Source organism: Coturnix japonica, chromosome 13 (genome assembly GCF_001577835.2).
Source record: "Coturnix japonica isolate 7356 chromosome 13, Coturnix japonica 2.1, whole genome shotgun sequence".
In the NCBI taxonomy this organism is placed as follows: domain Eukaryota; kingdom Metazoa; phylum Chordata; class Aves; order Galliformes; family Phasianidae; genus Coturnix; species Coturnix japonica.
The window spans coordinates 6,352,029-6,375,818 of NC_029528.1; the positions used below are offsets into that span (position 1 = coordinate 6,352,029).

General features: G+C 42.7%; 1 protein-coding gene across 6 annotated transcripts in view; it reads left to right on the top strand.

Moving 5' to 3' along the window:
* Positions 1-23,790, top strand: part of SGCD (sarcoglycan delta) — a 297,420-nt gene that overhangs the window by 150,904 nt on the left and 122,726 nt on the right. The window contains exon 1 of one of the 6 annotated variants that reach the window (XM_015875792.2): positions 17,561-17,683. The exons of the other annotated variants lie outside the window; for them this stretch is intronic. The gene's annotated coding sequence lies outside the window, so the exon portion shown is untranslated. Of the gene's footprint in view, positions 1-17,560; positions 17,684-23,790 lie in introns of those variants that run through there. 6 annotated transcript variants of the gene reach the window in all.

The window sequence follows — 23,790 nt, forward strand, 5'->3', positions numbered from 1 at the left end:
TGCAGTGCTCTTTTTTTTTTTTCCCCCCCAGAAAAATAAGTGAGTCTTAGGGGAGGGGCCTGTAGCTGTGTTATCAGTATTTGCTCTTCCCTGAAGACTTCAAGGGAAGTGTGCACAAAGCTGAAAAGATAGCAGAGCTTTTATTTTTCCTTTCAGCTGCTTGCTGCGGGGGAAACCACATGGACTTTCTTCTTATGTTGCCTCTTGTAATGATGTGCTGTACTATTGAGCTTCCAGGTCTAACTGACATGGATCAATTATTTGAGTTTGATGGGCCACCTGCTCGGGAAACTTCTGTAGTATTTGTAAAAGACCTGGCAGTGCTCTCCTGGCAGGAGGTACTTTTATATTCCCTCCTATGGAAGTGCTTACCAGGTTGAATTATAAAATGAAACATTGCCATGCTGTCAATGGGATGTTATTTGGGTTTGCAAATAACACAGCATGACTTTCTCAGCGTGTGTGTGGTCCTGGGTAAATAATTAGGCTTAAATTATGTGATAAAATATGAGACCAAAATTACTCTTTGCACATAACGGCTTCTTTGTGTTCGAAGCAGTGATTTATGTGTCAATACAGGATGATGCGTGTGGATTTTTGCAGGGTATCACCTAGACCGTATGGATGGTAGTGTGAGCTGCAAGAGACATTTGTAGTTTGGCAACAACTGAGCCAGCTTTGGTCAATGTGCTCCACTTGGGAAATATCATAGCTCCTCCACAGCAAAATGTTACGCTGTTCACAAGCAATAAGGGAGCATCCTGTGCAGGCACCTGGCCACAGGCATTGCTCTGTTACAGGCATCTACTCACCAGCTGTTGGATGCAGAAAAGGAACGTGTTTTTTGCTCTTCCGGCATTCAGCCACGCAAGGCGCTGAGTTCTGACTCCTCTGAGTAGTCTCGTGTCTGGAACGCTTCCTTTGCAGGCACCTTCCTGCATGAGCCATGGTAGCAGGTTAGATCAAGTGCTGAGTACTTCAGGTTGTCTCATTAAATAGAATATTTGTACTCATGTCTGTGCAACATAGGGGAGCTAGCCTTCTTTAAAACGCAGAATTGGAAATATGTATGGTGTTCTGTTGTGTTTTTCAGCTTGTTGAGCTTCACTTTAAAGTGAAGAGGTGTACATAATGTATATGCTGCTGCCAGTTTCTTCCTATTTTCCTGTGACCAGATTGCTTTTTGGCTGGGCAGTGTTAAATCTGTGCAGACCCAACACCGTGTTAGTATTCCTGACATTTCATCAAAGCGCTGATTTGGCAGCTCTTGACATTTGGATAGTGACTAACCTTGTTTTCCTGTTGATACCAAGTCGTCTGCAGTCATAGCAAAACGCGGCTCGCGGACCTGACAGATCTTCCTTTGCACAGAGAATGAAATCCTAACATTACAAGGTCATTTGAAGCTGTCACTGAGAGAAAGATTTTGCTGTTAACCCTTGTCTGGGTCAGTACTTCTTTATGTTTCTGTGGTCTTGAAGATACAAAAGCACTTTATAAATATTAGATAATATTAGATAATCTTTCTGCTGAGGTTGATGAAGCAATATTTTCCTAATTCTGTGCTTTAGACTCAGAGAAGTTAAGTAACTTACCCGAAGATAGGGCTCCTGATAATATTTATGGTGCTCCCAGATTGGCCTTCTGTACTGTGATCTTTATTAAAAGGGTGCATTAACTGGTTCTACTGATGCAAGTTGAAATAGGATATAATTATACTTTATAAACAAGCTTGGGAACTGACAAGAGGGAGAGAAAATTATCATTTAAGTTAGAGGACAGTGTGTAATTTTGCCAGGGTATAGAAATAATATAGAGCTTGCTCTGCTCCTCTTGCCATTGTAACACTAGGGACTGAAAGCAGGTATGCTCACAGTCCAGCTAAGTGTGGCAGGTAAGGTGAATTACAATCTGCATTGCCAAGTGGCCCCTTGTTGCAGTGTGCAGCCCTAACCCAGACACCAGCTCAGAGCCTGAGGGATGGTATTTCATGGTTGTGCTGCAGAACTCCTTGTGTCAGAGGCAGAAAAAAGATACCCAAGAGGCTGTCTTTAGTAACCACATGATACTGGTCTCACATAAAATCCTATACATGATAGCAGTATTATGTATTCTCTGCTCTTCTGGCTTCACCTTAATCAGCCTCTTTATTGATGCTTGATTGGCAATTTTGTGATGTCAGGTGGAATTCAGTTCAGCACTGGATTGTGGGCCTGGAGTGAATGGTTGTTCTCAGTAGGAACATATTCTTTTCGCTAATATATCACTTTTGCATCAGTGATTCTCTACATGACTTCCTTGCTTTTGATTTCCTGTTTGCTATATCAGCTTTTCCAGACAAAATCAATGATGAGATGTATAATTAAGTTTTACGTGTTTTAATTAAGTTTTCAGCTGCTCCAGTACTTTTCATTATCTTAGCGTGTTCTTCTCCTGCAACCAAATATTACAATGAAAAACGTGTTGATTAAATAAAATATTATTTAAAAAGTCCCCTGCAAGTTGTTAAACTAATTAAAGTTCAAGAATGCAAAGAGAAGATACAAGATAATGCACAAAGAAATGTCAGGTAGAGCAAGGCATTTAGCAGCTCTCAGGAGCCTACAACAGCTTGGGGCAGACTGTGTCATTCCTACCATGTCTTTCGTGCTGTCTCATCATCTCTCTGTTGTCTGTCTCGATGAGCTCTGTGGTGTCCAAAGCACTTTTGCAGGTCATTGTGAATTGAGCACATGTCAGAGGGACAGAGTGTACCTAGAGAAGACGACAGAACAAAAGATGACTAATTGGTGTTGGAGCTCGATGATCCATAAGGTCCTTTTTAACCTAAGCCTTTATATGATTCTGTGAATTCTCCTAGGATGCTTCCTTGGGCAAATTCTGTTTCTGGGCTCAGGATGCTGGTGCTGGGTAGTGGGACAGAGTGGTCTTAAGCAGGTGGCACTCGTGGCTCCCCAGTGCAGGGCAGCAAGTGCCAAGTTTTGTCAAAACTAATATTTTTGCCAACAATCACTATTTTCTTACTCTGGAAGACTCGAATCGGAAGAATCTTTCCAATGTGTAGGCTGGACATCTCTGTTCATTGGGGAACTGTGAGCCAATAACTGGTGAGTGAATACTTAAGCTGATGGATGTGCAAACTCAGAGAGGGTTAGTGCTGAATGCGCAGATAAAGAAAATATGGATAATCATCCCTTCTTTGGCCAGCATTGTTCCATGCATGTTACCAAAAGGGAGCAAAAGAGGTGGTGTGTGGCTGTTTGCTGGGGTGTTGCTGTCAGACCTCATGCAGGAGGGAAAGAGGAATGTGAGGACAGCACTGAGGCCAATGCCATGATGTTCCGTTTGCAGCAACATTACAATTCGAGGTTTGGCTTCAGCTCTTGTTTTCAAAACTTTTAAGTGGACATAAAGTGCCATGCAGAATAAGCAGGATCCTTCTTTCAGAACAGGAGGTATAGTTTGAACAGTGATTTAAATAACTGTCCTTTCAGAAATGGCTATGCAACATAACTTGGGTGATTTACCTTGTGATGGCTTAAAGCCAAGAGCGTAATGAAATTGTGGGAAGAAAAAATTACTCAAGTACTCTTTCCCTTTTGCTATCTACTGATTTATTGGAAATGTCTTTCCACCAGATAATTTTCTTGTTAACTCGTCTGCTGCCGGCATGCTTGGAAGGGAAAGCCAGGTGAAATAGAGACAGAAAATAGTGAGAGAGGGAGGAGGTTCAACAAAAAAAAACCAAACTTATGTAATGGCGTGCCTCTGCTCTTCTGATGTGGGCTGTTTAAGCCATAGGCTATTACCATAATAATAATGCAGATATTCCTCTTTCTGGGTCTTCCTATGAGTATTGTGCATCTACTTCTTGTGGTGAGGAGCAAGAGTTTGGATTTCCGCGTCTGAATTTCATGCGTGGACACATCTTCCTAAAGCCATGAAGGCACTTAAAGTAGCAGAGGTGATAAAAAACACAGGAAACCACTGCCATGTTCATGTGGCCTTCTAGTGCCTTACGGCGATAACCTCATAGATAGCCAAGGACAGGAGAAGGAGGGGAATGCAGTCCTGGCAGGGAGGCTTTGCTGTGGCCCACTTGCTGCCAGCTCGCAATACAAAAGCCTTGCTACCTCCTGTTCTTTTTGCAAGAGACAGGAAATAAATTGATGCTGTTGAACATTTTATTTGCACTTGAAGAATATTCATCCAGGGAGCAAAGGGAGCGCTGGAGGAGAGTGATTAGGGCTCATTTTTTCTTAACAAGTCAGTAGGAAATAATGCCAGAATCAGGCACAGCAGAAGAGTTTTGACAACATGGAAATTCCTCTTTGTGCATTGCCAACTAACTCCAGCTCAGCGGGATTCTTCTCACCTTGAATCAACTGCAACTCTCAGCACTGTTGCAATTTCTTAATCAGTGGCTATTCAGAATGGCATTTTTTGTGTGTGAACCTTTCCATTGCAGAGATGGACTAAATGTGGTGGCTGAGGAGCTCTTGTTTCTGTCCTGGGAGATCAGAGAGAGACGAATACTGCAGAATTTCTTTGTGGTACTTTTGTTAGTTGGGATGTATAAATAGTTCTGGAAAGCATTTTTACAGCAATTAAAAACAAACAGTTGATGTAAAGAGGTGTCAGTGGTCTGAATGTGTTTATGTGGAAAACTGGATTCTTACTATCTGTTACAGTTGATGAAGGATTTTCTTGGAAAGATATTAGGGACTGAAAGTTGAAGGTGTTTTGAGCAAGACTAGAGTGATTTTACTTGCAGGAAGAAGCAAGGTGGTGGCAGAAATAACACATGCATAGATAGTGATGTGTTAAAAACTTCTCTTAAAATGTGTTAAAAATTCTCTGTTCTCTCAAAACAGTTCAGTCCACCTCACTCACTGCTGCTTTCAAACACTGCTGTGTCTGGCTCCCAGTTTCTGTGTGTACCTGTGCCCACAAGAGCAGATGGAGGCCGTGTCTGTGGCACTGCACTGTCAGGTTTTGTAGCTGCATCTATTTCTACCTGTTTTGAGGCTGAACAGGCATCTGCTGTTTACTCCTGGTGGATGTCCAAAAGGAAAATTGAAAGATACCAGCTTTGAGTTCTGAATAGTATGTTTGCTAAAGCCTGGGTCATGGCTGCTGTTTCTTGGCATGGTTACGGACTTATACTGTAAAATTATACCTATGTTTTAAATCTGTTTTGGCTTTTATTATGCATAGCTTAACAGCACAACTAGAATTTTATGTCCAACTGATTTCATGATTTTCTGCTTTGTTTTGAAGGCTGCATGTTTGAAAATCCATAAAAACACACATAAAGCAAGTCCCAAAACACCAGCTGAAACCTTTGCAAATAGGCTTAAAAGAATATTCCAACAGGCTGTAAATGTTGCCAGAGGAAAAGAACCCTGAGACAAGAGCTGGTGATTGAGTGGAAGAACTCAAACCGTGTCTAGAATTTTCCTGGCAGGAGTAAATGAATGATCTGAAGGCATCTACAAAATGGGGGTTGGATCAGCTGTTTGAGAAGGTTTGGGCAATGAAGCAGCCCTGTGCAGCAGTCTTTGTGGTTTCAAGACCAAGGCAGGTTGAGGAAGCAATGAGATGACATGGAATTTGATACAAAATAAGTTGTTTTTGTCATTGTGTTTTTTTGCTTTCGTAGGACAGTGGCCATGTCTGGGGGAAGAGTAATGATAATTCTAAGTCTTGTAAACATAACTTATGCCTCAGAGTTGTTTGGAAGGGAATTTAAAAGTGTTGTTTTTCTCTGATGCCTTGCAAATTAGAAGAAGTTATAAATATTTCCATTCACAAATGCTCTGAAGTACATACTGGGAAAAAAAAGGAAAAGCAGAACAACTTGTTGAGAAAAGGCTTGTGGCTATGAACGCAACCTTACTTGGTATTTGTTGCATTCTCTGTTTCATTTGACTTTTTTTTTGCTGCTACTTCCACTGATGTCTGGTAGATGGCATTAGTGTATAACAAATTTCTTGATTTCTTTTCTTATTGGAGGGGTTTTATTTTCATCCAGTTTACAGATAATAATGCTGTCGTATTCAGTCTGAGTAGTTCCAAAGCATTTATTTTCTTGGTGTTTTGGTTATGTTTTGATTAAATGCTTGTATCACTGAACATGCCTTTTTTCCCCCTTCCTCATGCCATATAATCATTATATCTCCTACAGGGCATCAATCATTTGCAAAGAAAACAAACTTGATATCTTAGGCTGACTCTGAATTTTGAAAATCTGTTTACATTCTGAATTGTTGATATGCAGTTTCTAACTTAGAAATGAGGACATTACTCTAAAGGAAGAAAAATTTCTCATGCAGAAAAGAAGATTCTGTGTTCAGAGTAGTAAATGGAGGTTCTTATGTAGAGAGCTGAAGACATTTCAGGCTGCTCTGCTGTGACAGTGGAAAGAAGCTTCACAAATATCCCTTCTCTTTTTTTATGCACGTAAGCATTCTTAGCTAATTTCAGTGACAGCTTTTGTGCTTTCTCATGGAAGTTAATAGGACTTCCATAACACAAGTGCTATTTTGCATAGGAAAACAGGCAATTATTTCTGCCTGTCTCCTCCTCCTAACGATGTTGGGTTTTTTAATCTGGATAAGGGGATGGAAATTTCATCAACAGGTGAATTATGGCAGTCAGGATTATGAGTCTACCAGTAGCTTTAGCTTCATCAGTGCTCTCTAGCTAAGAAGTCTTTTTTGCTGAGGTCTACATATTCACTCTTGTCTTTAGCTTCATAATGCAGCTAATATTTTGAGCAAATTTTCAGAAGTGCTGGCTGAAGACCTTCGGAACAGTGGGCCACATTACTCCTCCCCCCCCAAAACCTTTGTTCCACTTTGAAACTAAGGCTTCTTCCTTTCTTGATAGACAGCCTTTCCAATGCTGAGCTTTGAACCAAAATCCCCAATTCCATCATCAGTTTCTTTTCAGAACAGGCCGAAGCCCAATAGAGTCAACATCCCTGGAGGATTTCAAGAAACAGGCAGATAGATCACTGAATGTCGTGGTTGGTGGGCATGGGTGAGGATGGGTTGGTGGTTGGGCTTGGTGAGCTTAGATTTTTTTCTCCATTTATGATTCTATGAACAATAATAGAAGGGAAAACTGGAGTGTTAGAGAACTATTTTGTGAAGAAAATAATGATTTTAAATATTTCCCAAGTCTGCTGGTGAAAGATGACCCTTGCCAGATGAGATGCATTTGATAGCAATGCAGTAAAATAATATGGATATCTTTGAGATTAATTTAGAATTAAGGTTGCTTAGATTCTAAACATGCCAAGTGGCAGATTTTGTTGAATCTGTCTTATTATGTGCAAATCATTAGCATAATTTTCTTTCATTTTTGACCACATTTTCTTGAGAGTGAAGTAGTTAGGAAAATTATAAAGAGATGCCAGCACATAGTTGTGACAGATTTTATCACTAAGGACTCTTTGGGTTTGAATAAGTATAGGAATGCAAATAGTTTAGAATACATGGGGCTAAACTCTCTCTGAACCTTGGTGCATGATGTGCTATGCTCCTTCTTACTCTGCCACAGAAGGTCTGGTTTAGTTAATGCTTTGATTCCAGTGTTTAAGCAAGTTCGGGTTTCGGTGCATCACTACCAACTGATAGGGTCTGATTTTGGCCCAGTGACAATATCACTTCATCAAGTGCTTAGATATCCTTTGCTGAGATGTAGGAGGCTGAAGTATCACTTAAAGGCTTCATCCACTGCACAATTCAATGAATTAGCAGAAGATGGAGCACGTTCTGGTAGCCAGTATTTTGTTTTGTTTTTAGTATCTTCTAAAACACGTTGGTTTAAAGACCACGTGTCTGAGAGATGTCTCAGCGCCTGCAAGCATCCCTTATTGCAAAATACATGGACAGCTTGAGTGTACAGAAGATGAGAAAAGCGCGTGGGTGTATTTCTATCCCTTTGCCTGCAACAACCTGTAACTTTCAGCATGAAGGTGTCATTTCTCTTAGGAAGACAGCAATGGGGCTTTCTGAAACCTATCAAAGAAAGATGGACTAATTTCACATGAGGGTCGCCATCTGTCTGTAATAGAAGCGGACCTGCTGCACCGAGAGATTTATTGGTTCCTAAAGCTGGCAGATGGAAGTACCCCTGCTGGAGTTCCTCTGAATCTCCCTGGTTTGTTAATTCCTCACTCTCTGCAATTCCATCTTTACAGTGGTCTTCTGTTGTTATTTGCAGGCAGGTTCTTACAACTGTTATTGTCCCTTTCCTTGACCTCTGTCATATCTTACATAGTTACCAAAATATTGCAAAGTATTGTACTGTACTGTAGACTGCTATCGGGTATAAAAATAGCATACCTGTTGTAATGGAGAGCATTAAAATTCATAGATGGTAGCAGGGCTGCTTCTTGTGCTTTCTGGACAGGACTGTTAACCTTTGAGAGATTTGCTGTGGTATTCCAGCTGAACAATAATAAAAATAGGTAAGTGAAAAGGGGCCCTACTGTGGGAGAAGGTTTATGTAGTGGGATGGTAAATCCATAAATTCAGGGACTGCTCCGTGCTCCCTGCAAACATACACGTTTCCCCACCTGCTGTCCTTTAAAGCCTAACTACCCGGATGATTTAGGCTAAGAGAAATGCCCTGACTTGGCTGCTCCTTCTCAGGGAGATTGGTTTAACCTCTGCGTGGCAGCAAGGATGGAAACTTCTGTAACATGGTGTGAAGTTGCTTCACATTTTCTGTGATGATGATAAATAGCTGAAGGGGTGAAAGGAGGAAGCTTTGCTGAGCGGTGCTGGTGGGAATGCAGGGCACTGCTCTTTCGTACCAGGGGCACATGCTCACCTACTGGAGCAGCGTGTTGAGAAACACTTAACCTCCAGCCTTCTCAGGTAGGAGGTGTTGCAGAATTCATATTTAACCTCACTGTAACAACACATTAAGCATTGCTTAAGTATCATCCTACTTAAATATATATATATGTCTTCATACACAACTGGGGATAAGTGCCAGCATTTATTTCTCTTCACACTGATCTTTTGTAAGGCGAGGGGTTACAAAAGCATTAAGCCTTTCATTAGATCATCTTTGCATTTGGAAATGGGTTTTGTGCGGAAGGGATTTATCATTTTCTGTATTTCTTGCCTTAGTGGAAGGAAGCTCCAGCTCAAGTACACCTGTAACCCCCAGAAATTGAGAGGCAGGGCATTGCTGTCAATGAGAAACAGCCACCTGGGCACAAAATCAAGTAAACTCTTTTAATTACCAGTTAGTGATTGCACAGAGATAACCTCTAACTGCAGATACATCTCTGAGTGATGGATAATTTGAAAACTATGCTACTCTTTGAGAGGCTCCCAGACAAACTTTCTCTTGTCATTTTGAGAGAAAAATGGACAGGTAAAGTCTCTCAGATTTTAAAAAGGAACAACTCTTAAGTTCCTGACAGCTACTTTGCTCAAAAATATGTCTGAGAGCAAGATACAAAGCTTCTCTCTCTGCTTCTTTCCTTGTCTTCAGTCCCTTTGTGATTCTTATTGAACAGTATCAGGGAATCCAGCAGGGTATTTTTATCCTGAAAGAATGGAGAATTTAGGGCAGAAATGATGTTAACATTAATCACGGCAGTGACGAAATTTCACTCCAAAATGTACGAATGAGACGAGATTTCCCCCGTGTCCTACTAAAGACAAAAAGATTCTGTTGCTGTCAAACTGTAGGGTTCGTACACTCACTTAAGAGAAGGAATCAAACAATGAAGCGGTCATTTGTCTATGAGAGAGAAATGAACATTACAAGGTGAAAATTGTTCCATTCCTTCAGTTCTGCAGTGAAGATTTCTGCAGCACAGTTGGAGCATGCTCATGGGTAACCCAAGACATTAATTACAATCTTCTAGGAGAGAAAAAAAAAAGGTGCCAAGAACAAGAACAGGTTCTCAGCTCTGCAGAAGAAAGGACAAGACGTTTTTCTCTTCTTTTTGCCTTCCAAACATTTTGAGGCCTTCCTTGGGGTGAGTCTTTGAGTCACCCAAAGATTTGGAAGGAGCAGCAGCCCTTGCTGATGCAGAGTGAGGACTAAGCCTTACCAGCTGCTGAATGAAGCAGATATTTGAAAGAGAACAGTAGACCAAGTGTAAATGATGTCATCAGCTTTCTTAGACTTCACAGACTTCAAGGCTACTCTTGGACTATAGGGGAAAAAACCCAAATCCAGTCTTCAGGAAACTTGTCAGCTGTGGGGAGGCATAAGGAATCCTTTCAGATATTAGGAGGTAATAACTGTGGTAACAAAGGGATTTCCCAATCAAATGGCTTCTTACCCTTTGTGGCATCCTGCCATAACCTAAATAGAGATGCTGAGATTGCTGGGCCATTGGCTAGATTTCTGTAGATAAGCCTGAGCCTGGAGTTATTCCTACAATGGCCTTTTCATGGTCCTTGAAGTGAATATCCTCACAAATATGCCTGTACCATATTGAATTCTCTGGCAGAGTTTAAGGTCAGGCGTGATTACTAATAGACAAACAAGCATTTATTTCTCAGACCATTGCTTTTTTTTCTTTCTTCCCTCTGGCTCACACATTCCACACAGTCTCAGTTTAGTTTTATGTTCTTATTAATTTGCTTTTAAAAGCTTCCCCCTCATTTCCTGTTGAAACTCAAAATATGTGACTGTATGTGCTTTTATTTATGTGCAAGCATAATAATTTTTCATTCTGCTACATCCAAGTGTCTGCGTACTGTCATGAGCAGTATGCATCTTATCACCTCCTGCAGAATGTAAGCAAAGAGAAAGAATTTCCAAACTTTGGCCAGAGATTGCTCATCATTTGGATTACTAGAGCTGCTGTCTCCTTGTTTTTTGTCCGAGCGTGGATGTTGTACAGCACGTTTCAGCCTTACGGTGAGTGGCTAATGTCGTATTATCTGAGCTCTGGCTCAGATATTATGTATGAAGTGGTGCCAGGGAGGTTCAGGTTGAATATTATGAACAACTTCTCCAGAAGAGTGGTTGGGTGCTGGAGGAGGCTGCCCAGGGAAATGGTGATGTCCTGGTCCCTGGAGGTGTTGGGAGACATGGTTTAGTGGGCAGCGTTGGTGGTAGGTGGACAGTTGGACCAGATGATCATAGAGGTCTTTTCCAACCTTACTGATTCTGTGAAGATCACTGCTGGCCATCTCGGGTGGGCTCATGCAATCACACAGGCTTACTATCCAGACTGACCTTCCACGGCTCATTAAAACAGGTGGCAATGTCCAGAGTTGCTTATGGACTAACAACCTGCCTTCATAGTGTTCTGCAAGGGTCCTGCTAATTGCTTTGTAAGAGATAAGCTGGCTATCAGGATTGTTTTATACAGCCAAATCTGGATGCATTCAGTGGTGTTAAACTTAGTGATGTATAATAGGACACCTATTGAGCATCAAGCACTCTCAGCATTATGCAAGCAGCATGCCATAGACATTCTCCAAAAATCCCTACCACAACAGATATGTCAGAAAAACTGAAACTTCCCCCCAGATGATGATTATAGGTGGCTAAAGTGAAGATTTGCCTTCGTTGGGGCATACATCTGACTGCAGCTTAGAGAGAAGCTGTGTGTCTGAAAGAGCCAAGGGTGAGTCTGTTCAGATAAGAGTAATAAATTTGGATACCATTAAGACTGTAATAGAAGAATAATTATTGGTCTGGTCAACTGCGTATTTGCTCTTATGTCTGTATGAAATTAATCTTCATGGTTATTTTTAATGTGTTGCATTTCTTATGCCAGTCTCGCAGACAAAGGAGCAGCCAGGGAAATTGTACACCTTCACACGGCGGCACCCATTCTGCTTCCTTGTCATGCTGCAAATGAAGAGGCTCTATTGTTTGTAAATGAAGACCTTTCTGATTATTGATAAATAACTTCTGGATGGGGAGTATGACACATGCTGGCTGGAAGAACAGGGCTCCGTAATGGTAATATTGCCTTGAAATTGCAGCCCACGTAGTTTGAGAATGATTCAGGGTAATTACATTAATGTTACCAGAGAAATGAAAAGGAACACTTTCCCATTGTACCTATTAACAAGCTCTACTGGCCTTAAATTATTTCTGAGAAGAGCCTGCAAATGGCTGAAATCATCAGAATAATTACAGTGGTGCTGGGAGGAGCTGGATGTGCTCCTGGCTGCAGCTCTGTGGCCGGTGCGTAAATACTTCTCTGCTTTCTGTGGAATAAGGAATGTGGCACACAGCTCTCTGATTAGGTGCACTACAACCTGCAGGTGGGCTCAGGGAGTTTGCAGGCCCTGGATCCTAAGGAGCAAATAGCCATAAGGAGTAGGTTGCTCTCAGTACAGGTGATACATATCAACCCCTACGCTATTATGCATGAGCCTGCTGTTATTCTGGCAGAGCTGGTACTTGAATTCCTAACCTGCTTGACCTCTTCACCTGAACTTCTGTTGTGTTTTGAGCCTCATATAAGAGGCACTGACTGCTGACTTGACCTGTTCCTCAACTTGCCTATAAAATGATTGTGGAATTGAGACTTTGGGGTTTGTTTCCATTACTGTCATACTGCTGTTTGGAAACTCCCACTGAGCAGAAGGGGTGAAATTCAGAACTCACATCTGTATAACCCGGTGTTGTGTGAAGCAAGGTTACTTCAGGGTTACCTCTGCCATTAATGGAATTTCCCATCCACATGATGCTCAAAGAATCCTGAGTGCCTGCCTCAGAAAGCAGGGCTGTAAGGCATCAGAGCTCTTCATCTCTGTGCCTTTAGTTTCAGGGAATTAGAAGATTTTGCATCTTATAACTAGTCTTACTGTTAGAGCTTCCTTGCAAAAACAAGCCCGTATTTATCTCTGAAGACACAGACATGTGGGAGAGGATGGAGAGGCTGCAGGTCTGGCTCTTGCAGCTCACCATTGCATGCACAGTCTCTAGCTCAAGTTGCAGCAGGCTCCTAACAGACAGACGCACACACACACCCCCACACAACTGCTTTTTCATTTTCTCCCATTTCCTTTTTCACCTGTCCAGAGAACCCATTCTGGCACTGTCTGTGATTACCTGATGACCCTTGTGCCTTCATTCAGTCACAGCTACAGCCCTTCAGTAAGATTTTACTCCCTGCCATCAAATCACACCTGTCATCCCTGCACACACACACACACACACACACACACAGAGGAAGGTTTTCCCCCTCTGACCATTCCTGTTGTATAATTACCACCACTACTTTAGCAAATCTAGGGGTTTGCCTTCCTCCTCTCCATTTCTCATCACGTTGCCCTGTATCCCATCTGAACACTCAGAGCTGGGCAAATCCACAAGGACTACCCATAGCTGCCTTCCTAAAGCTGTTCTTCCTGGCCCCAACTAGTTAACTTTCTAATCCATTAGTTACCTTAATTCTGCATTTAAGGAAATGGAGCTCAAATGAGTCTCAGTTTCTCCCTGTACACATGGATACGCAGGAGATCTGTTATAGGCATCTGAGGCTGAGGATGGTTTAAAATGATAACTATTATGCAGATAATTTCCTTCAATTTAGAGTTTAGAAACATGTGAACGTTTATATTTATTCTGTTGTGATATTTCAAGAGATTTAATGGATTAAAAAAGTCATTTAGAGAAAAAACTGCAATCGAGGGATTGCTTAATTATCTCCTTCAGATATTTCACATTTCATTTTGTCTTTTTCCTTCCCTCCAGGTGCACACATGCCTGTGTTTATGTGCTGATACTTGCTGTGTGTTTGCTTTGCCCTGATGCTCATAGGAAGGTGCTGGGAACGTTTTAGTGAGCCCCTGGAAATCTGCGTGGCATAAAAATCCCATGAGTTTTGATTTGTATGCAAACAGATATTATCAGTTAAACAGAATTAGTTGAGTATTGCTAAGTCAACGGTAAGGATTAAATAATGTTCGGCTACATCTGGAATACGCTGGAAGGCAAAAACTGTAGGTTAGGTATAAATGCTGGAGAAAGAGCTTTCCTCATTTTGAACCCTTTCTGCCAGTGTTATAATTTGGTGTGACCAAGTGTGTCTCCTTGAGGCCTGGCTCTGATCTCTTTGCATACCAAGATTCCTAATGCTGAGTAGCTTAATGAGGAGTTTAGATGAACTACTGTAATTCCTCCTCACCTAGGGGTTAGTGCAGGGAAGGTGGAAGCCAAAGAGCTACCAGTGGGCAGCTGCAGGGTACCCAGAGCTTCAGCAGCTCAGTTTTGGTGGCACCTGAACTTGGTGCTCTGGGAAACATCCAATGGATCCATGGCTGTGAAACAGTGGAGAAAAATGTGGTAGAGAAGAGCATGTCATAGAATCATAGAAAATATCAGGTTAGAATGGACCCATAGGGATCATTGAGTCCAACTCCTGGCTCCACACGGGCCAGCCAAAGATCAGACTGAGAGTGTTGTCCAGATGCTTCCTGAACTCTGGAGAACTTGGTGCCATGGTTGCTGCTCTGCAGCTCCCACACAAAAATAGAGATGATGCTGCACAGGCTGTAGGTCTGAGAAAATTCCTGGTGCAGAACTTCATGGATCTGCTGGGGTGGATCTCCCTCACAAAATGAAGTTCCTGTGCATTGCAGTACTCCAGCTGCAAATATATTGGACCTTTGATTGGGGGGGTTAATTTGTTACTATCTTCCCAAAGTGCTTTAGTAGTTTATTTTTTAATCCTCATAACCCTGCCAGAAGTGGGAAATAATAGTTATGCAGATAGCTATGTCGACATCAACTTCAGTTTTACGCTTGCAAGGTTCGTATATTGGTATTAGCGGCACCAGCAGGAACAGAAATGGTAGCTCAAAGAGAGAAAAAAGAACAGTCCCTGAGCCAATGGTTCTGATACTTGAAGCATCTTTAAACCCCATACCCAAATGTGAAAGAGATAAAAACAGCCTAGTCGAAACGGCTTAGCTCGAAGGAGTATTTTATGTGTTACTTGATGACAAAATAGTTAGACATTAATGCAGTTTACAGTAAGACACCCTTAAGTTATCAGTGAGGTTAGTGTGATGCCTGACAGATTTAATGTAAATATTTATAGACTTGGCCTACTAATTATGCCAGTGGAAAAAATGCAATATTAATGCTGTCACCTCTGCGTGTATCTACCTGCCAACGTGATACTAACTTGTATAAATATTCTGAAGTTGGTAAGTACAGCACATAAACAGAGGAGATCATTTACATTTTTAATAAGGGATTAAGTTATCTCCAGCAGTAGTTTGCAGCTTGTGGTCTGCAGATGTCTGGGAGGATATTCCCCAGGAAACCATGGAAAGTGACAGAAAGAGAGAGTTCTGTGTAGGGGACATAGAAATCCCTCACTGGGAGTTTATTAAAGGGGTATGCACCACCTTTGGCAAATATTTAGAGATCCACGCTGAGAAAGATTTGAAAACCACCAGTGGACCATATTTGTACAGATAAGTGATGGAGTTTGGAGTACCGTACGCCATGTGGTAAATGATCTGAGTCCTGCCAGAGTCAGGCTGCCATAAGAAGCCCTGGATGACAGAGCACTGAAGCGTGTGCTCAGCTTAAAACAGGTATCGATCCCTTGAAGTTTCTCCTGTCGCCATATGTAACCAGTTTACTGAACAAAGGCCATGGGGAAATTTAAGGCAGAAGTCAAGGACCGCTCTGCTCTCATCTTGCAAATAGCTCTGCAGATGCCTGATTGTCTCATACAACTGAAAACCTAGTTATGTGAATCTGCAGTTCATAGTTTTCTGTTTCAATTTATTTATAGTAAAGGACTCCGAAGGTTTCAGGCACTGGTGGTTTCAGCCGTTGCTGGCTGCCAAGCCCAAGAATATCATCATTACCATTGTAGCTTGTTTAGGAGGCTCTCTTTTATCTGTGTCGATTGCTCTCCCAGTCTGCAATCCAAGTCTGTGGTTTCTGTTCTGGCTTAAATGGGATCCTCACAAGCTATGCAATTAAATTTGAAATGCTCTTGCCGCTGCTTGTGTATGCGTGGTTTGCATGCATTCCTTTTGCTTGGTTTATAGTTTTGCAAACTGAGGCAGAAGGGTCGTGTGGTTTCCGTTTCCTATTGTCATTTCTTCAGCAAAGCAGCAACTTGTTTGGTGTATGTTCCCTCTGAAGTCGGTGCAGTTTATGTGCTAGTGCAGGTTGCCAGCATCTGGCCATGCAAACTGCCAAGGCACATGGGTGATACTGCCAGCCAGCGGGTGGCACTTTGCTGGAGTTAAGAGATGAGCACTTCTTGGATGTGGATCTATCCTTCCTGATGACTCTTTGCTGTGGACCTAAGCCAAAGCTCTTGGAAGTCAGTGGGCTCTTTCTACTGCCTTTGGTGAGCTCTGGATCAGGCCACCCATAAGGCTCTCAATTATTTTCAATCTCAGCTGCATTTGTCTCTTGTAAACACTTCATCTGGACTGCACTTCTGTAAATCACAGAACAGAATAACCTGATAGAAGTGGAGTGTATGGTTTTGAAAAGGAACATTAAGAGGGGAAAAAACACAACTCTCTCTCTTTAAACTGTCTCTTTTCTATATTGTTACCTTGACAACTCTGCTGCTGTGTTTCATCCTTGGTGGGACTTAGCTGTGGTGGAAGAAGGGGGACATCCATGTGTGTTTCCACATCTCCTCCAGCTCTGCATTGTGGGCGCATTCCGAACACAGGGCACCTCGAGCTGCAGAGCTCACGTTTGCTACCTCGACCCATGGTTTTGCCTGGAAATGATTACAGATATTAAGTACTGGGACCCGTTCTGATGAAAGGTATAAGACTGCATCTTCTATTTCTTTTCCTTAAGCCAACGCCAGAGTAATGTTAAAGCTCTTTAAAAAAGATCTCTTTAAAGAGATGCAAGGTGCTTAAAATATTTGTAAAGGGTTAGGACAGCTGAAAAGCAGAGAGGGATGTAAGTACTCAAAAATAGTTGTATTATTTTTAGTATAAGCAGATACAGGAGTATGTGTCAAGATTAGGATCCAGTCCTGATGTGCTGAACTCAGTCTAGAGATGCTAAAAATACGCTTTCTTTTCACACAGTTTTTGGAAGAGACAGAGGCAAAGGTAAGAGGAGAGCGGTGGTGAACTGCAATTTTATTTCCTGTGTTTCCGTGCTTGCTGGGGTTGGGTAAAGCTGGCTTTTAACCTGGGCACACACAGCCACTGGTACCTGCAAAACGTGATGGGTTGGAATCCCTCCCAACCCCTTTCTTTTCCTCTTCCCAGAGAACACATCCCTACCAACATAACATTTTCTTTCTTTTTAAGAGAAATGGCTAGAATTTAGCAGACGAGCTGCAGATGCAAGGCATGCAGAGTCCCGGGCTGAGTGCAGAAAGGGGTGTCTGTGTATGAATGTGTGCACAGAGAAGGGGGCTTTTAATGCAAAACACATGTGTTTTCAATTGCTATCTGGAGCCAGACCAGTAGCTGTAACTTGGCCTGACAAAGCCTTATTGAAGTACAGACAGTGTGGTTTCAAAGCAGTTAGAAAAAGAACGGGAATGCTGTTCAGGAAATTCTTCAGGCATGGGCAGGGACTTGGCTGCAATTCTGCTGCTGGAAAATCTGACAGGGGCAGCTCATGAGCACAGGCCAGGCCTCGTGCAGCTCGGGAAGAAGCACGGCATCCTCCGATCCCCTGGCACAGCTCCGGGCTGTCATCTCCCACCGACAGAGAGGTAAGAGCCGCGGCGTTCCCTCCTGGAGCCGCCGGGTGCATTCGCTGTGCTGCTTTTGTGCTCATACAACAGGCTTCTTGCTTTCAGAGCTTTGTTTGGAGAGAAAGTGGAGAGTGTGGAGCTGTGGCATATTTGCTGAAGGGTTGGAGGAGTTGGAGGCTGGGTGTTGGTTTCTGGCTAACTTTGCTTCAGGAGTGATTCTGCACGGCAGCTCCGGTGCTGCGCCTCTGGCGGGGTGAACATTGTGCCAGAATCATCCCTGACTTTTTACCTTTGGGGAGGAAGTGTGCATATAACCTGAAACCGCTGGAAGGTTGGCTGCAAACCATATGTCACTCTGAGATTTTATTGAGAAATGCTACTCAGTCATGACAAATGGAGTTACATGCGTATGTAGTTGTTCATTGGGTTGAAAATGTGTTTGTCCGGGGCTATATGGCAATTGCTAACTCCCTGTCACCTGGTACAGGCTGTGAGGAGAAGCAGTGGTTCAGCAACAGTCATTGCCTTGTGATTTCTATGCGTGTTACTTCTGTGTTTTATAAAGCACTGGCAAACTGCAGCAGGCAGCACAGTCAGAAAGCATGGACAGCAGATTAGAAGGAAAAAAAAGCATTAATTTAGTGGCTGAAAACTCTTTTCTCATTTACGTTTCTTTTCCCAAATAACTTAGGAAACATTTATGATAAAGAGCGCTCCCTGCTTTGGAGCCTGCCAGATTTAGGCAGTGCACTCTCTCTCATCCTTTTAGTTGCAGCATTAAAGCTCAGCTTGCCTTGGCAGAGATATCCACACCTTATATGGCAGGAGTTGGGTACGGTGTTTGTCAGGGCTGATGGAGGTGTTGGGAGCAGTTCACTACTCAGAGCTTTGGAAACTTCCCTGCTTCTGCCAGTGTCTATTGCTCAGATATTCACAGCAGTGTTATTTGACGCATTGAAAATGCACTTCTTTGGTTGTTGGGTAGTTTGGGGTTTTTTTGCAACAAGGAATGAGTTTGAGGTCAGGCTGGATAGAGCCCTGAGCAACCCGATCTAGTGCTTGCTCTAGCACTTGGCATTGGTACCAGGTGATCTTTGAGGTCTCTTCCAACCCAAGCCATTCTCTGATTCTGTGATATGAAATTTTAGAGTGGGACAGTGCTAAATGTTTCTGGTTGAGTTTGTGGAAGAACATCTACTGTTTGCTTTTCCCGCACACAGCGGGACTGCATGTTCAGCATTAAAATGTCATTTGCGTTGGTGATCCAGAGCACGCAGTGGCAAGGTGAGATTGGCCACCATCAGGTCTGTGTGGGACGTACTTTTTCCATGTAGTGCTGGAGAAGCACATCCATAGCAAACTCTGCCTGGGCACTGTGGGATTCAGTAGATTTGGGTCATTAAAGGGAATAAGGTGGCATCTTATTGCCACCGCCATTTGTCTTTCCCTGTAAAAGGGCTGAATTTACTTGAAAGAGATAGCAGTTTCCTTCCTACCCTTGGCAACTGCTCCCGGGCCTCACTCTGCAGGATGTGTCCTTTCTGCATCCCACCAGAGTCAGTATTCAAGCTTTGTTTTGTATTCAAAGAAACTGAAGAGTGCATGCATCCATGTGCACCTGTGGATGAAATATATTAAATCTATGAAGTGAAAGTTGAGTGTCTCACCACCTTGCAAGTATTCAGATAAGAGAGCTACAGGCACCCCCTAATATGTGCATTCCTTCTTCTGGTCCTTCCCAAGAGCAAACGATAATGCAAGTGTGTCTGCACAAATGCACGAGCAAAGTAAACACATTAAATAGAGGAATAATTCAGAAGAACAAGTTTTAACTTGTTGGAGCATATATCCAGGATCACTGCAGAGACTTTATTCTGGGTCCTGGCACGTGCTCAAGCCCACAGTTCTTTCTTTGTGCCATGCCAGTTGGGTTCCAGCCATGTAAATCCATATTACTGATCCTGCTTTGCACATTCCTACAAGCCATATCTCTTTTCTTTGTAATTTGGGGAGAGAGTGTGCTGGGGTAGAGGTCTGGAAAGTATCATCTCCTGTAGCTTGCTTTCTGATTCAAGCTCAATTGATTATATCCCTCGTGCTGTTCCTGTAGCCGCCCATAGTCACACCTGCTGCTGGGATATTTCAGTGGGGTTCTCATATTTTTCACTCTGCTTTGAGATGCTCCGGTGGGAAAGTGCTTTATAAACTTGGCACTGATGGACACAGGCTTATGATTGCTTCACATCATTAGAGTAGTGCAAAGGAACTGGTGTGCAAAGGCAGAAAATCCAGGATGCTGTTTGCATGCAGCGTGAATGTACTGCTGCAAATCATAGAGTGTTTGGGGAAAGACATTCTCTGCTGACTTGCTCAATACATAAGAGAACTCACTGCAGAATTTTTGGTCTCCCTTTCCATGTTCTCCTTAATTCTGACCCTCCAAAAAAATCAAGACAAGGGAGCTAACTAACCTAAATCAAAAAGTTGGAAGAAACATTTGTAAGAAAATGGACGTGTTTGTCTTCTAGTGAGATAAGAAGCAATAGCAACCGTGTTGCTTACAGTCTCCTGCAGCGTTTTTGAATAAGATATCCTCTTTTGTCTAGGAGAGGCTATAAGAGATGGAGCTGCCTATTACTTTGCTTTGTTCTGGCAAGCTCTGGTATGTTTATAGTATTTGTTGTAAGTGCTCCATGAATGTAGAGCAGCATCTGAGCAGAGGAGATGTCCTGACTTCAGCTTCTTGTTCAGTCCACCTCCTCAAAGCCACTGGGTTGCAAGCTGAGGCTTTTGTGGTGCCCTTATCCTCAAGCACATTTACTGTCAGAGTGCTGTCAGCCTCAGTGACTGGGAAAATAACATGAGTTCTCAAGAGGTAGGGGGTAGCCTGGAGCACTGAGGGATCGAGATTGGAGATGCTTTATCAGCAGATGAATCCCCAAGGTCTCCCCAGCTCCTTGTGCTGACTGATTCCAATTTCCTAGTGATATTTCAGAGGTGGGAATGCAAAATAAGGTATTTCCTAGTGGACCAGGCAGAATATGCACTGGTGAACTGTGCAGACTAAGCAGAGTTTGTTGATGTACTTTTGCTTGCCAGAGTCAGGCTAGATATTTGAAAAACTCTATTTGTGATGACAGATACTCAGAAAAGAAGAAAACATTCCTTAAGACAGTTCCTTCCAATTTCTGTCTCTCTGGCCTTATTGCTGTGCCCCCTAAGAGATTTGTACTGAGTAGTCATGGTCTTCACAGCTGTTGGGAGAACCTGTTCCCCACAACATACAGAGGCAGAGGGACAAGCACAGAGTGAAGATTTCAGCTTTGGGGAATGCAGTTCTGGAGAGCATTCTGGCATAGCCATCACTAGAGGGGTTTAAGTTCATGGTTTAAACCATCATGGGGGGGAAAAAGCTGTGTAAGATTTAACATCCCCAGCAAATGTTTCATCCTTGGGGCCACTTCTCAGTGCTCAGAGACTGCTGGCCAAGCTGCAAGGCAGAAACTGTTTTCTTGGTCTAGATCCTTTTGTGGAGACTTGGGTTGTGGTCTTATTGCTGTACAGTATCATAAATTACTTTTGGGTCGTGGTGCTGCTGGAACAATGGGCCTGGGGGCATTGAGCTGGAGAGAGCTTTATGGGGAGTGAAGAGGCGAAATGTCTTGTTGATGGCAGGCTCAAAATGCTGCTCTTCTTGACAAATTTTGTTCTCAGTCACACTCCAGAAATGTCAGTTCTTTTGAACCTGGTGGATAGGGTACATTTAAAAGACAGAGAAATTAAAGAGGCTGAATCCACAGAGCGTTTAGAGGTAGTGAGTGCAAGTACATTGCCTTCCAGTGATATGATGGAGAGCACCTCTGATTTAGCCCCAAAGCAAAGGTTTGTGTTTCAGAAAGCAAAGAGAGAAACAGAAGAGGATGTTGGTTATATGGATACAAATTGAAGGCAGATGTGGGAGAGGTAGGTCCAAGCCCAAGGGAGCCTGAACCCATCTCTCTCATCTCTTGAAATGTAATCCCCTCACCGTACTTAGCCTGGGGTCGGATGCTCTTGTTTTGCTGATGAAGCTGTTATACCTCAGTTATATGCAGGCAGGCAGCAAGCTCTGTGCAAACACACCCGTGCATTTACAATGCCAGACTCTGGCTGCCCTATGTTCACCTTATGTAAAATTGATGATTTTGACAGGCCGCCCCTTGGCCTCCTTTAAGTAAAGGCTCATTGTTTCCACATCAAATGTAAGGAAATCATTGTGGCAAAAAATACGTGGGAATAAATGCCACCTTCCCCAAACCTGTTGTGTCCCCCCACCTGCACAGACCCTGCTTTAGAACATCTTAAGCACCAGATTTCATAAAAGAGAAGCCATCTTCCTCAACTGCATCCTCTTTCAGCTTAAAATTATCCAATTACTAAACAAAGATGATGTAAGCACCGATCAGAAAACCCCCATGGCACAGAAACACCACTGATTTCTCTCACTATGCCTCACCTCATTTATAGCTTTCAATGAGCCTCCAAAGCTGACATGTCCAAGAAACAATACAGCTGCGGTGTTTGCATTTGTTCTCATGCATATAAAACACTTTACGTGATGAATGGGAAATCCATGTTGTGTGTCTTGAGTGAGAGGCTTTCTGTGCATACAATCATAGAACCACTAAGACTGGGAAAGCCCATCACCAGCCATCATCACCCATTGCCACAGCTATTCTACAAAAACTTATTCCTTGGCAAATTACCTGGGTGTTAGGCTTTGCTTTTGTAGTCATGGCAATGCTGTCTGTGGCTAAACTGTGAAGACCTAGCAGGCAGCATTTCTCGTGCTGTACGTGCAGTAGTGGCACATCAGTATGTTGCATGTGTGTCTTCCCATGGCAGGTGGACACACGCAGCTCTGTCTTTTGGAAGGAGCATCTCTCCTTCTGATTTCTATTACATGTGTTTCAGCATTGGTTGTCGGCTGTTATGAGTTTGAGTGACCATTTATAATGTTTTCCTGCAAAAACTAATACCCCATTAAGCAGCTAGCAGCCATTCTCCTTAGCTCAGTAATTGAAAAGGAAGGGGTGCTCTGCAAATGAAACCACTGGATATCCTTTCACAGTAATGTCTGGTGCCTAATTTGCTGCCTATATCATTATAATGTTAGAGAAGAATTGGCCAAAATGTAAATCATGACTTCTCTGTCCCTCACAGAGTGGATTACTGACAGTGAATGCAGCTTGTTCCTTATGTAGTACCTTACAGCCCATGTTTGTTTAACCCACCTCATCACTTGATGTCCATTATCCTTTCTTCTCTTGCTGGAGAATGACAGACATGAGCTTTTCTTTTGGTGGCCATAGGTCAGGGGAAGGACTTGTGAGAGGTCCTATATTGCTTCAAGTGCATCTGCCTGAGAGTTTACATGGAAACAACATCCCATCTGTGATTCCCATGTTGTTTTCTTGTAATAATGTATGCCATATTACTAGGTCATGTTCACTATGCGCGTTGCAGTGCTTTGGTTGCTCTGTCTCTGTAAGGGCAGCTGTGAGCTAAATATTTTATTTGAACAAGAGAAATTCTCAAAATGAGGCTCCTGTGTGGATCCAAGTTGCTTTTTTGTGGTTATATTCTGTTCCTATAAATCCTTTTGATGTCTGCAAAGTTTTGTCTCGGTTGGATCTGGCATTTTCTCCATTCTAGCGGTTACAAGTGGGGAAGAAAAATAAAGAAAGAAAAAAGGGGTGAAAAAAAGAGCAAGGGGGAGAATAAACAAGTTTTGCAAGAAGGAGATATTTTGTGCTTAGTATTTCAGACTATTTCTTATTGGTCAGACTTGTTTCATGATTTCAGAGTGCTGGAGATGCAATTTATTCGTTTTCTCCAAGAGAGAGGCTGCATTTAATATGTGCTCTCCAGGATCCCCTGTTAAAATATTAGGCAATAAAATCTGTGACTGTACAGTAGTTGTTGTTATAATTTCCCTTAGGTAGTGGAAATCGTAATTTATTGTATTTTAAGATTTCCCCTCGCAGAGAAGCTGAGTGATTGCAGCAGTGCAGGGGCCTGGTTTTCTCCAAGTGCATGTGTTTGCACCATGGCTCCTCTCTTCTGGCAACCACTGCGCTGCAAAG